Raw genomic sequence first — 12,983 nt, 5'->3', positions numbered from 1 at the left:
AGAGCCAGAGAATTTAAATTTTCTTGGTGCTTACTGTAAATGTGATGCCGAGTGAGGACACTCAAGAATTTTAAGAATTCGGCATTTAGCCGTAGAGATTTCAAGCTCATGCGCATTTGTGAAAACAAGTCGGAGGTACGCATTGTTGCCACTAATTTTTACCGGAGCAAGTTTCAAAGAATGTAATTTATACGAGGGCAAATATTTCTCGAGCAGTGAAATAACGAAAGCGCGAACTGTAATTTCTTCGCAGCGTTATGGCCTAGCCAGCATGTAGAGAACCGCGCGCCGCGATAAAAGCACTAAAAAGTAACAAAAGGGCGGAATAAAACGCATTTTATTAATTACTCTTTCTTTCAAATGGCCGCGGCAAACGCACGCGATCCGGCGGCGGAGGAAAATCACCGGGAACGGAGAGGGCCATTCGGAGCAGGAACTTGGGTGGCAGGCAGGGGCCGGCGAGGGAAGCCGCCATACGCAAAACTGCTACGACGGCAGTTTCGATACATTAAATCGCGCACGCCGTATTCCGTCTGGCTCGCGGGCTGAGCGACGCCTGACAGAGCAAATGTACCTTCTCGGAGACGTGACCGGCGGGCGCCGTTCCGTTCAAAAGTGCTCCCTTTGGCACGTTCGAGAGATAATTTCCCGCCGTAGAAAGGCAAGGCCCGTCACGGAATTGTGTATACGTCTGTGGGCGGCGTGTCTGGCGCTTGTTCCGGCCAGAAAGAAGTCGCATCGCCGAGCACACTCCCAAAGTGCGGATGCAGTAATCTGAGGCCTGCCTCCGGAGAGCCGCCGCGATAGGCGGACGGCCCGCGAATCATTACGGCGCCCGCCTGGCACAAGAAAGAAGCCTCCGCTTTCTTTTTTGTTTTTGCTTAACTAATGAACACTCCTCGGCGGCCGCGGCGTTTGAAAGTACTGCTTAGCAGCGTTATTGTGCGTTTCAAGGAAAGAAAAGAAAGAAGAAAACAGAAGGAGGGGGAGAGAAAGAGAAAAGGAGAAGAAAGGGCGGGAAGCGGCCCCGGACAGCATGTGTAGGTGAGAAACGTGACGATGGTCGTCCCTGCGCCGAACGCAACAATGGCCGTTCGCTCCCAAGGAGCGCCTGTCCCATCCGTGATTGCGCGGGACACGTCGCTCGGCAGCATCAGAAATCTCGAGAAGCTTTTCGTGGCGGAGCAACTTCCATTCAGAGCCTTTGGCCGCACTCAAAGGGTCGTGCATTTGTGATCCAGGAACGGTAAAATGATCATGTGCCGCAATTGTCCGCTGCTTATCGGATCACCGCGTGCGGCAGAGTGCACTCGGTTGTTGCGCCAACCACTGACTGCCACATTCAATTTTCCTTCACTTTTAATGCCGAAAGGAAGCTGTGCCGCCCCTCCGAACTCAGACACCAACTGCAACTTTTCGATGCTGCTAATATGTGTGGCTTGAGAACCTTCAAATCTGTCTTGTACTCCTGGTTTTACACGCCGTAGTCACTACGCACATATTAGTCGTTGAAAACCACATTGTATTGGCGATAGAGTTTGAAGATTTACCTAATGGACCGTCGCGTGAGAAACTGACGAACTTTTCTTGCCATCCCATTCTTCAATCTGAATGAAAGCCTGCCAATGACAATTTCTCAAAGCAGTAGTGTAAGCGCGCGTCATTGGATGATTCCAAGTTTTATCGTTGGTAGCTGAGTGTTTGGCTGAGCTGATAATTCTAGCCTCCATCAATGACTGTATGTATAGACACAGTAGCGATCATTGCTTCTTTCTCTAAATAAAAACAGTTGTTTTTTGTGTAAATATAAATGAAATGCGGACAGCTTTAGATCCTAATACAATTGACCAAATGTAGGGCACATTGCTGTTAACGTGAGATTAAGCTAGCTCTCTAGAACGTCAGCTTCAGGAAGTGTATCTGAAACGGAGGAGAGTATTGTGAAACAAGGGCCCATTCTTTTCTTTCCGTGGTGGAGATTCATAACACTAAAGAGGCGTTATTTTCAATACCCCACGTACAGAAAGGAAACAGAATCGAGGTACTTCACCGCATCGCTCGATATAACCATCGTTTTTGCATTTATATAATTGGACAAGGGTAATGAGACCGGCGCAGTGCCGCTCTGGTCTCCTTGAAGATTTGGTACAACTAAAAGTTCAGTTAAGGATCCTGACATTAAATGTAACTGGCAGCATTGATTTTCGGGTTCTATATTCTTAAACTTCGGGAAGGGGAGGGGGGTCAGATTTTCGTTTTTCTCTCGTTGACAACCTAAGGTATGACTGTTTTTAGATGAAGACACTTTTGGATTCTGGTTGTGTTGCGGTGTAAAAATTAGCCATGCCGACTCATTTCACTGTAGGAAATAAAGTACTTGATTTTCAAAAACAAGTATAAAAGCTGGAGAAATTTGTAAACTTAAATATTTCTTCTTTTTCTGATTCCATTAGCTTTATTATGCTTTCATTGACAACATCATCAACACCCATACCCGTTCCATGCATATTCTGGAACCGCCGAGCCTTTCCGTATACTGCGATGACATTCGTCCAGTGTCACAGCTAACGTTTGGAATTGGCACCAGCTTTAGAGCAGGGAGATATAGCAAAGAGGTGCCATTTATGAATGATGTCAGCCAATGCTCATGAAAAGCAGCTTTTGACACGTGCTGTTGAACCTCATCTGAAATTGGAGCCGTGCCTTGAGTGACAAGGAATAAAAAGGGGTCGAAAGAATGTGAAAGAGTTGCCTCACCGCCACACAACTATGGAGACCGTTCTAAAGTAGCCTTCTACCCGAAGACGAAGGGCTCTGATTATCAGACAGGCTAAGCAAAACAACGCACCATAATGACACCAGTGACAAAGGATGTTCAGTACAAGTAGAACAAATGAAAAGAGGACGGCGTTTATTGGACAGCAAATATTCAAAGTAACGTTCTGTAATGCGGAGGTTAGGCCATGAACTGAGGTAGAAAACAGCAGGAAGCCTGTTGGGGCAGTTTCTGCATAGCTTTACACAACTTTGTCTTGGTGAGGTTAAAGAAGCACTGAGAACTAATTAAATTTGACCTGTATTGATAGATTATCGCGTTCTAATCAAAAAAAGACACTCTAACTGAAAACAGAGATTTTAAAAGATAAAAAAGACCAAAAAGACAGGTGCTGCCATCGTCGGCCGATTTCGGAAGTAAACTGCGGTGCGTCTGCAAAGAATTTTGGTCGCGGATTCCTGAGGATAGGCTACATCGCCATTCACTTACAAGCGCTGATCACGGAGTCCTTTTCGGTGTAGATGTTCGAATCGGTGTTCGAATAGATGGCGGCAAAATTGCTAAACGAAATTTTCTCAGCAATAAGTGCGTCTTTTGTTGCCGGGAAAATGCCAACATACGCAGAGAAAGCCAAGAAATGATTTTTTGCTAAGTGTCGCGGCACTATGCACACAGCACGTGTAAGCGGCAACATTTCCTCCAGCGCAGATAATGCATGGCCGTAAAAACAAAAAGGAATGTAAGCATCTGCCGGTGCACTGGGAGAAAAAAAAAATTATTGACCTTCGGGGATGAATTTACAACAGGGCACATGCGATGAGAAAACAGGACAGAAAGGCAGAATTAAATGCGTAAGTCAAGGCCTGATGAACAAATGAAAAATAACCAAAAGATTCATTTTTGCACATCGCGTTCTTTTACGCATTTAGCAAAGGAAAGTCGCGAGGCCTGTTTAAAATGGCAAGGCGGGTCATTCTTCTCAATTTTCTGCACATGGACGTCACATCGGCAAGCGTCGTACGACAACTCGTCATGGCATATGTATATATCGACTGCATGCTATTGCTCTTTCGAAATTCACGAGCATTAACTTTTGAACTATGTGTTCATTAATTTTTAATTTCTTAAGACATTTTGGCAGACTGTATAGCGAGCCTGGGCAAGGAAAAAAGCTTGGGGCCAGCGGTGGCTGACAATGCCCCTGACTCTAACAGGTCGCAGCGGCGTAGGCGTTTTAATTCGAAAGAAAATGCCAGTGAATTTCATGTCGCAGAACAAATCTAATGCCTGAACATCTCATAATTCTCAATAAATAATGCATATATTCCATCACACTGCTGGTTGACCGCAGAGTGAAAAGCATGAGCGCGAGCCATCGGTATCCAACGCTTTGTGCAGACTCGCGCGCGAACGCATGCGAACAGCAGATTTGTGGAAGCCGTCGCCTCGGGCTCATACCTTTCAATGCACTGCGAGAAAGTTGTGAGACAGGCAATTATAATTGCGTCCAACAGTTTTGCACCGACGCGATAACACAGACCAAAAAATATGCACTGCATTTTCCATGATGACAGACGTATTCTTAATAAAAAGAAAAAAAAATATCTAAAATTGAATTCCTCAACAAACAGGGAAAATTATGTATGGCCATTTTTCGTACCTCGATATGTGTTGTTTATGTGCATTCACTTCAGAATCGTGGGTTAATTTTTATTATCATTTGTTTAAGATGCGAAGCGTTTGGCAAGTGGTTTATTTTCCTCAGTTTTCTCTTCTTTGTCCTCGCTGTTTCGGGTATTGCGCAGAATTTTTTGCCTGTATATTTGCGCAAACTTTTCCAAGTGTTTTGTTTTCAAGTGTTCGATATGTTTGGACAGTTCTGACGCATAATTATCGAGCAATAGTTCTAGCTTTCAGGCATCGTAAGCAATATTAAACCTAAATGCGGGAAATTCATCGTTCAGCCAATATATATGTATGCGCTAAAAGTAAGGAGTTTGTTTGATGAGGGCAACATTACCCCCAGGTATGAAATGCCAAACTAGTTGATTCTACTGCATCATATTTATTTAATTATTTATTGTGACTTGCCCACTAAAATAGACCTTTTACGTGGTGCACTCAGGGCAGTAAAACGGAAAAGAAAAATGATGAAAAAAAAAAATTCCGGGGTACTTAAGGCTGCTTACGTGCTGTGGGGGCGAAAGCATTAGTGCGTCATCGGGAGCGTCAACCTCGACGCGGGTTGAGCAATGAGAAATGAAATGAAGACGCGCCTCCGAACGCTGACTCCGCAAATGCTGAATCCACGACGGTTCGATGGGAACACTCGGACACTCAGTTCGAATACCTCCCGTGAGCTTGCCTCCAACCTAAGAAGCGTATGATATATGCAGCGAGAAAGCGTGTGACACCACTGGCAACGATGTACGACGAACGGTTGCGTCGAAATTTTAAAACCACAGTGCAGTCTCTTAAGAAAACATCTAATGACTCTCCTTAGACACTAGTAACTTTTGACATTACGATCTATGCTTTTCTCATGATTTTCTGGTGATTTTCCTAATGAATTCCTAATGGCTTTCTAAAACGAATTGGCCACTGTGGTTCCAGTGTGTTCTTAATGAATGCTTTTGTGATGATTGGTTCTGGACACTCTCATTGTCCCACTGGCCGTTGCTACAGTATAGCAGTGGTGCGTGCGTTACTCAGACCCGCGATGTCTGTGTGGCGCTTGTGGAGGGCCAGAATTTCTTGCGTTGCAGCAACTACGACAATCACCTTCCCGAAAAGCTATACAACGATATGGCTATGACTAATGGTTGGCTACAGAAATCTCTAAATACAGTGAGGAGCCAAACTTGAATACTCAGGAAGTAGCTGTTTGTCGATATTCCTCACAGGCAACAATTCCAAAGAGCACGTCACTGAGTTCAAGAGACCTATATTTAAATACTGCTGGTGCAGCCTGTGTGGCATCTAAGCATGGAATCCGGGAAAGTCGCAACAGATGGCGCCATTTGCTAAGAAGAAGACGAAGGCGCTGGAGGCTCTCGTGCGCCCTCGTGTTCGAAACCGTGCTAGGCTGCGTTCCTTCGTTTAATTCTCAAAGGCTGTGGCCTCGGCGAACCCCACCTCGGTTGATCATGTAGCATGCTACGAGTGGAATCGCCACGGCCGCATCCGAAGATCCGGACCAAAAGCAAGGACTCGTGTGCCGAGAATGTCCTGGTAAGATGCATGGGAGCGTGAGCACCAACGCTTCGTCCAAGCACAGGTTAGACCACTGCGGTAGAAATATACCTGCTTCATTCGGTATTACGGCACCAAAGGAATTTTTTCGGGCGAGCTGAAACGGTGATTCTGCCATGGACATTGCGAGTAACTACTACCATTGGCGTTGGAGACTTGGACACTTGCTACGTGGCCTTCACAGCGAACGATCCTGCTCCGCGGGCGAGCTCAAAGAATGCTAGCTTATTGACAACTTGGCCTCGTGGAACAGGGTTGCGGGCGACGAGGCTTCTGTTGACAGAGTTTGAACCGTTCTCTGCCTGCATTATTACGACGACCGAGATGACCAGTGGGAGAGGTATTCTGGTTCCGGCAATGAAAACGACGGCGCCTTCCTCATCGCCTGGCTTCCCAGACAACATCCCTGCATCCGCGAAGTGCGTGTGTACGACCGAAAACACATTGACCAGCTCTCCTTTATCTCATCTGTCGTCGTTGGACCAGCGAACAACTTGCAAAGCATCGTGCTTCGTGCCTGCCGTAGACTTCTACTCGACAGCAGATTTCTCCAAGCCTTTGGCCCTCCGAAATGCCTGCGTGAGCTTGACCTCACCAACCTTCGCATCAGCGACGGCCTGGCACCGATGGTAGCCGATGTGCTGGGGGGAAACAGGCGGACTCTCCGTATCGTCAAGCTGATCGGCAACCATCTGTCTCGGGAATCTGCAAGCACCCTGCTCTTAGCCCTAATCTCATGCGAATGGCTCGAGGATTGGCCCTCCAGGACAGCAGGGAGTCTCCCGCCTGCGAAGCCATGGCAGAGGCCTTCAAGAGCAGCAGGTTTCTGCGGAAGCTCTCCTTGCTGGGTCTATGCGAAACAGGTATGAGCTGCGAACACTTAAGTGGACGGCGAGGTTGTGTTTACTGTTTGACAACTCTGATGCGTTAGAAGGCATTCTGTCTTTTCAGCACTTGGCTCTGGAAACGACATCAATTAGTGACACAGTGGGGGAGGCACTGGCAAAGTTCTTGCTTGGCCATCACTCACGTTTGGCCATCACTCACTTCAAACACTGTAGTTTCTAAATTGCAGCTTTAATAGCAAAGGGACTAGATGTATTGCGGAGGCATTATCAGGGAACTGCACTTTGGAGCTCCTCAATCTGCACAACTTTTCCCTTGATGCAGCAGCTGTCAGCAGGTTGTGCGAGGCACTTCCTTTCAACACTACACTGTGAAGCCTCGTTCTGCCGCAGATCAGCAGCACATCGCGAATCCTGCAAGAGAAAAATTCCACTCTTTAGCTGCTCACACTAGAGTGTCCTGGCTGCGTCCAATTTTGCCGGTTTGTTGACCAGCCCTCGTTAGTGCCCGAAACCCTGGCACAGGCCCTCGGACGAGCTACAAAGGTAAATATCTGCCACAGAGGGATTGCTGGCAACGTCCTGTGCTCTGTGTATGCCTCGTTGGCCTTGAATAATTCACTGCGCTCACTACACGTTGACTACGAGGGCGTTGCCACTGGCAGTGATGACACGACACAAGCGGCTATCACCAGTGCGCTCTGTGCGACATGTGGGTGCCTCAAGAGCTTCTACTTAGACAAGCACAGGGCTTACAGTGAGAGCGAGGAGAGAGCCCCAATGATGACCGAGATCTTCAATGCCCTGCTATGCACCCCACGCCTAAGGAAAATTACATTGGTCACCTCTCGACTGTCCTTGAAGACTGCTCAGTTGCTTTCGGTCCTAGTTGGCCAATTCAAGAGAAGCCTCGTTGAGCTGCGCATCGAGAGCACTGGAAACATGTCCGACACGGTCCTTGGAGTGGTTGAAGAGATGATCTCCAATAATGTCTTCCTATCGAGGGTGAGCGTAAGGTGTTCTGCCTGTAAAGCCGTGGCGTGGGCTTGTGCGGCCATTGACGATGCTCAAGAGCAGAACCAGGGCCTGCTGAACAAGGCAGCGAAATTTTTTATGAGCCTTGATGGACGGCCAGAAGCTACGTCAAAACATCAGTGCGCACCTGCCTTCGACGAACTGTGCGGTACCGCGTCGCTGCGAGAACACATAGTGTCGCTGTCTCGAAACTCCCCGCTCCAGGTGTCCAAGGACATGAAGAAGGCAAGGTGCTATCTGGATGACAACTATGCCGGTGTTGTGCGCGCGATGGTTATCTGCGAAGCTGGCGATGGCAGCACACAGTTTGATGCACTTAATGTAGACTGCTGGCGCTCCATAGTGCAGTACCTGAAACTGAGGGATGTGTTTTGATAACTAACCGAGTGCAAGGACGTTGGGGACTACTGTGGCCTTGTTTGTTGTGTGTCTTTTGTGCGCATGCGAGGTTGTGACACTAGACTCATTTATGTACTTGTTTCGTTGGCTTGTTTTTTCCTGCCGTCGCCCAGGACGGCGACAGTCTACTCACCGAGATGAGTGTATAAATAATGGCATATTCTGGTAGTTGGCACCCTATAACATCAATAACGAGGGGTCTGCGCCCGGTTTAGGCAGGAATTTATATTTTATTTCGGCGTTAAAAGTCGCGTAAAAAAGCATGGTGGCGACCCCAAACGTTTAAAGGGTCAGTCTACTGAATTTTATCGACCATATTTTCTTTGCGGCAACCGATAGCTCTTTACTCAAATTACCGTTTAGCCAGCTGTGGTGCCAAGGAGTGCGGTAGAACATTTTAAAATAGAATTTATTAATGTGGGAACACATCTGTATGAGATGGTAGTCTCATCTGGCAACCAGCTATATTTCCGCCGCGCGGCGACAAACATGGCGGCGCCCGTCGAAGCCGGACCCTCGCTTCGGACTGAATTCTCGTTGTTGCTGCCTTTTTCAGTGCGTTCACTGGCCATAAATGGGGCGCCTGTCTTTCGCTTCGTCTCATCTCGCCTACAAGAAAACATATAAGAGATAAATTTGCTTTATTTTAATAATTAGAGTGACGATTCTGCCGCCCATAGGCTTAAGTGGAGAGTCGGTTTGTTTACAGCAATGGTTCCCGTCCTGACGACCAGATGGCGCCACTATAGGCTGAGTTTATTTTTGCGTCTCTGCTAGCATAGGCTGAACTAAAAGTGGGAATGTGCCTGCGTTTTGCGTACGTGTAACTATAAATATTCATGTGATTTACAGAAAAAGGCGAGCGGTACGCCTTCTACAGTTTACTAGAACAAAACGTGCGTTTCTCTGACATTGGGGCATACAAATGGTATGTAGTATATTCACTTATGCTTGTACAAAAAAAGACTACCACTTTCTTGAACAAAATGAACGTTTGGGGTCGCCACCATGCTTTTTTACGCGACTTTTAACGCCGAAATAAAATATAAATTCCTGCCTAAACCGGGCTCAGACCCCTCGTTATTGATGTTATAGGGTGCCAACTACCAGAATATGCCATTATTTATACACTCATCTCGGTGAGTAGACTGACCCTTTAAACTTCAAATGAAACTTTATTCTCCGGCTAGGCTTCCTCCGCAGCTGAGTGTCCAATGGTGGCATAATAGCTTTACTGGACTGCATGCCGGTGACAGCGCTGTATAATATGTTTGTTGCTTCTCTGCGCTCGGGAACGGCTTGTGAAGATGATCCTGCTGTCGCTTCGAAGGCAATCCATCGTTCGTGGAGCAGAGGGAAATTGCCCCACTGACCTTTTTTTTTTACTTTTGTTGCTGTTGTCAGTAAATACGGCTCTTCTTCTTCTTCTTCCTCTTAAAACATGGCACATATAATGACCCCTTATTTCTCCTCTTCTTCCATCGAGGTGGCCAACTTATTTCTATTGTGGCTGATGGCGCGTGTACCTTGCAGGCAAACTTCTCGGGAATGCACTAGACGATTTTGCTAGGCTATGAACCTCCCGATTAGTGATTTTGCACTAACACTACCCTAGACGCTGCCGAAGCGTGTAGAAACACTGCTACGATTCGGTCAGAGTATCGCTGTGGAACGAACAATCTTTCACTGAGTGCTAGAGGCATGGCCGCTACCGCGTTCACTAGTGGAAAAAAAAAAAGACTACAGGAAAACCAAAACACTTAGTTATCCATCCCTTAACGGGAATGGCAGTAAAACACAACAAGCGATTTTTTCTTATTTTCCGCTTCAAAAGTGTTAGGATTCCTGAACAACTGTTGTGGTATTTGAGTCACTCAAATTGCTGATCGCCAATGACAAAGAAAACTTCCGTATTAAGGCGGAAGCCTTTAATGTCTCATCGTTGTAAGCAGCAGTTGTCGACAGAAAATGTCACGCTTTTCAATTGGTGGAAACGGTCGTGACGACACAGTGCGCGATTTTCAAACGGGGCCAATTGTACTTTGGCTAGTAACCATGCAACCAATTGAAGGGATCGTATAGTGATGCTCCAAGTAAGTAGGACGGAGCTTAGTTAATTGCTTAATTACCCAATTAGCCTAATTAGCTTTTCTAGTCAGGCCATATAAATAAATAAAACCGATTAAGAAATTGGTCGAGCTCAGGAATCGAACCCCGGTCTTCGGCGTGAGAGACGAGCATGCTATCCACTCCGCCATGCCAGCTCGATGGTTTGGAATGAACAAAGGCGCGTCTAGTTAATAAGTTGTCTTCACTCACTCTCATCCTCCTCCATTCCCTTCCGGCGAGGTTTAGGTGTCCACCGACAAATGAGAGACAGATACATTTCCTTTCCTCAAAAACCAATTTACCGACGAGCGAGGCGTAGAACCGAATGGGCGATGGCGTTCTATGGACTCCCTGGAAGCGTTGGAAGACGCTGTCGCGTTCCACCCTTAGGGGCGAAGCTTAACATCTTCACCACACATCAGTGACCACACTTTAGGTCAAAAAAGTGCCCCCCTGAATTTTGTGAGACAGTTACTGCGCAATTTCCTTTCCTCAAATACAATTTTCATTTTCTTAATTACGGCTCCTCTTTATCTATCTTCTTTCACTCCCACTTCCTCCCTTCCTCTACGGTGCGGTTCAGGTGTCCACCGAGATGACAGAGAATTACTGCGCCATTTCCTTTCCTCAAAAAGCGTTGCGTTCAAAGGGCAAGGCATCGGGCCGAACGGGTGGTGGCGTTCCGTGGACTCCCTGGCAGCGCTACAACGCGCTGTCGCGTTCCACTCCTAAAGGCGAAGCTTAAGCGTCATTAATTAACAGTTAATTAATATCCAGGCATTAATCAGTAATTAACCATTAATTAGTGATTTGTCATCACTTAGTAATTAGTACTCAATTATATGTGACGCCACCAGTGCCACAGAAGCAGTCAAAGTGGTGCGGAAAACGCTTCCGCCTCTACCCACTTTAGACAGTCAAAGTGCCCCCTGAATTTTTATTGCAAAAGAGTCTCCGAGAATTTTTATTGTTGAAAGAGATCAATACCTGACTTCGTGGTGACTCTCTAATGTGTCACAAGGAATGCATGAACATGACACCAGAAATTCAACGCTCATTTTTGTAAGGGGTAACTGTCTCACATCTCGGTGGACACCTCAACCGCGCCTTAAGAGAAGACGTAAAGAGTCTGGGAAGCCATACAGTTGAAGGCGCATATGTCGTAGGTTCGAATCCCTGTCGAAAGCTAGCCTCCAACTTGACTAGAACATGCAAGCTATATGCAAAGAGAAATCGTATGACACCACCCGGAACGTTCTACGACGAACTGTTTCTCACAATTTTGATACGGTTGTAGTCGGGAATACTGTCACCACATTAAGGTCAGCCAGGGGAGGGTTCATAAAACGAATCAAATTTATATGACTGTCTGAAATTGCGGCGCTTGGCTTGCTGTGTGCGTCCGATAGCCACTTGATGACGTCACCCTGTTTTCTTGCCATCGCTGGGATTTTCTGTACTATCTGTGAATACGCACACTAACACACTAATACACCGACCCATTAATACACGCCGCCGGCTTTTTAGTAATGGGGCTAGTAAGGTACTCGCCTTAAAGGAACAATAAAAGACAGTAACAAAAGAGCAATTAAAACGGTGAAGGCTATGACAATAACAACGAATGGTAGAAACAGTTAATTGTCAAAGGTGTTAGAGTCCCAGTGAGCACAGCAGGTTTCGCCTGAAAGATTTCAAATCCCGATGAAATATATTTGGACCACATGGTGTCACGGCGTTCGTTGTAAGTATACATCGAAAATAGTTTTTTTTTCTAGAATGCCTCCCTCAATAACCAACATACGATCTATATAACTGAGTCTTGGCTTAATGATGAAATCTACTTTCTATTTTCATAATGATTTAGAAGTTTATCGCTTTGATAGAAATTACGAACAAACTGACCAGTGCTATGGTGGCGCTTTTCTCCTCGCTATCAAAAAATCCCTCCATTCATTTCGCTGCCATGACCGCGAATTGCACGACGAATGCCTCTTGACTTCAGTAAATTTAAAGCCACAAAACACTTCCTTGTCGGCTTATGCTACCTAAAACCGTCTCTTGGTGCCGATGCATTAGAGCGGATCCTCGCCCCTCTTGGCGATGGCCTTGATCCGGAGCGCTACCACATCGCACTTTTTGGCGACTTCAATGTTTCTGGTCTTTGCAGGAAGGATGAGGGCTTGTTCTAAAATGACGCTCGCTTGTCTGCCAAAGCTAATCATTTGTTTAAATTTTATTGGTGCATCGGGCCTCGAGCCTGCAGACTTGCCTATCAACCCATGAGGCAATGCTTTGGACATGCTACTAACAAACAATAGTAGCCACACTGTATTGTCGGTTTCTGAACCTCTTGTGCCAGCTGTGTGTGGCATGTTACTTTTTTGTCATTTGTATTCAAAAGTCACTTAAATAACTATCAGCATAGCTTCCGAACAAGTCTTTCCGCTGAAAGAAACCTTGTCAGTTTTTTCAGTTGCGTTGCTCCTGCAGTCTCCTGCTGAGAGCAGGTTGACGCTGTTTATTTTGTTTGCAGCAAGGCCTATGATGAAGTAGACCACTGCATCCAT

General features: G+C 46.4%; 1 protein-coding gene and 1 pseudogene across 12 annotated transcripts in view; both read left to right on the top strand.

Moving 5' to 3' along the window:
• The window catches only part of LOC149350833 (thiamine-triphosphatase-like), a 663,235-nt gene that overhangs the window by 342,625 nt on the left and 307,627 nt on the right, over positions 1 to 12,983 (top strand). The gene's annotated exons all lie outside the window — the stretch shown is intronic.
• LOC149350837 (uncharacterized) lies at positions 6,145 to 8,283 on the top strand (annotated as a pseudogene).

The sequence above is a fragment of the Amblyomma mixtum genome, chromosome 3 (assembly GCF_055824585.1).
Source record: "Amblyomma mixtum isolate Tamu chromosome 3, ASM5582458v1, whole genome shotgun sequence".
NCBI classification, from domain to species: domain Eukaryota; kingdom Metazoa; phylum Arthropoda; class Arachnida; order Ixodida; family Ixodidae; genus Amblyomma; species Amblyomma mixtum.
Note: the sequence above shows the minus strand (reverse complement) of the source record. Positions and strands in the feature narration are given on the sequence as shown.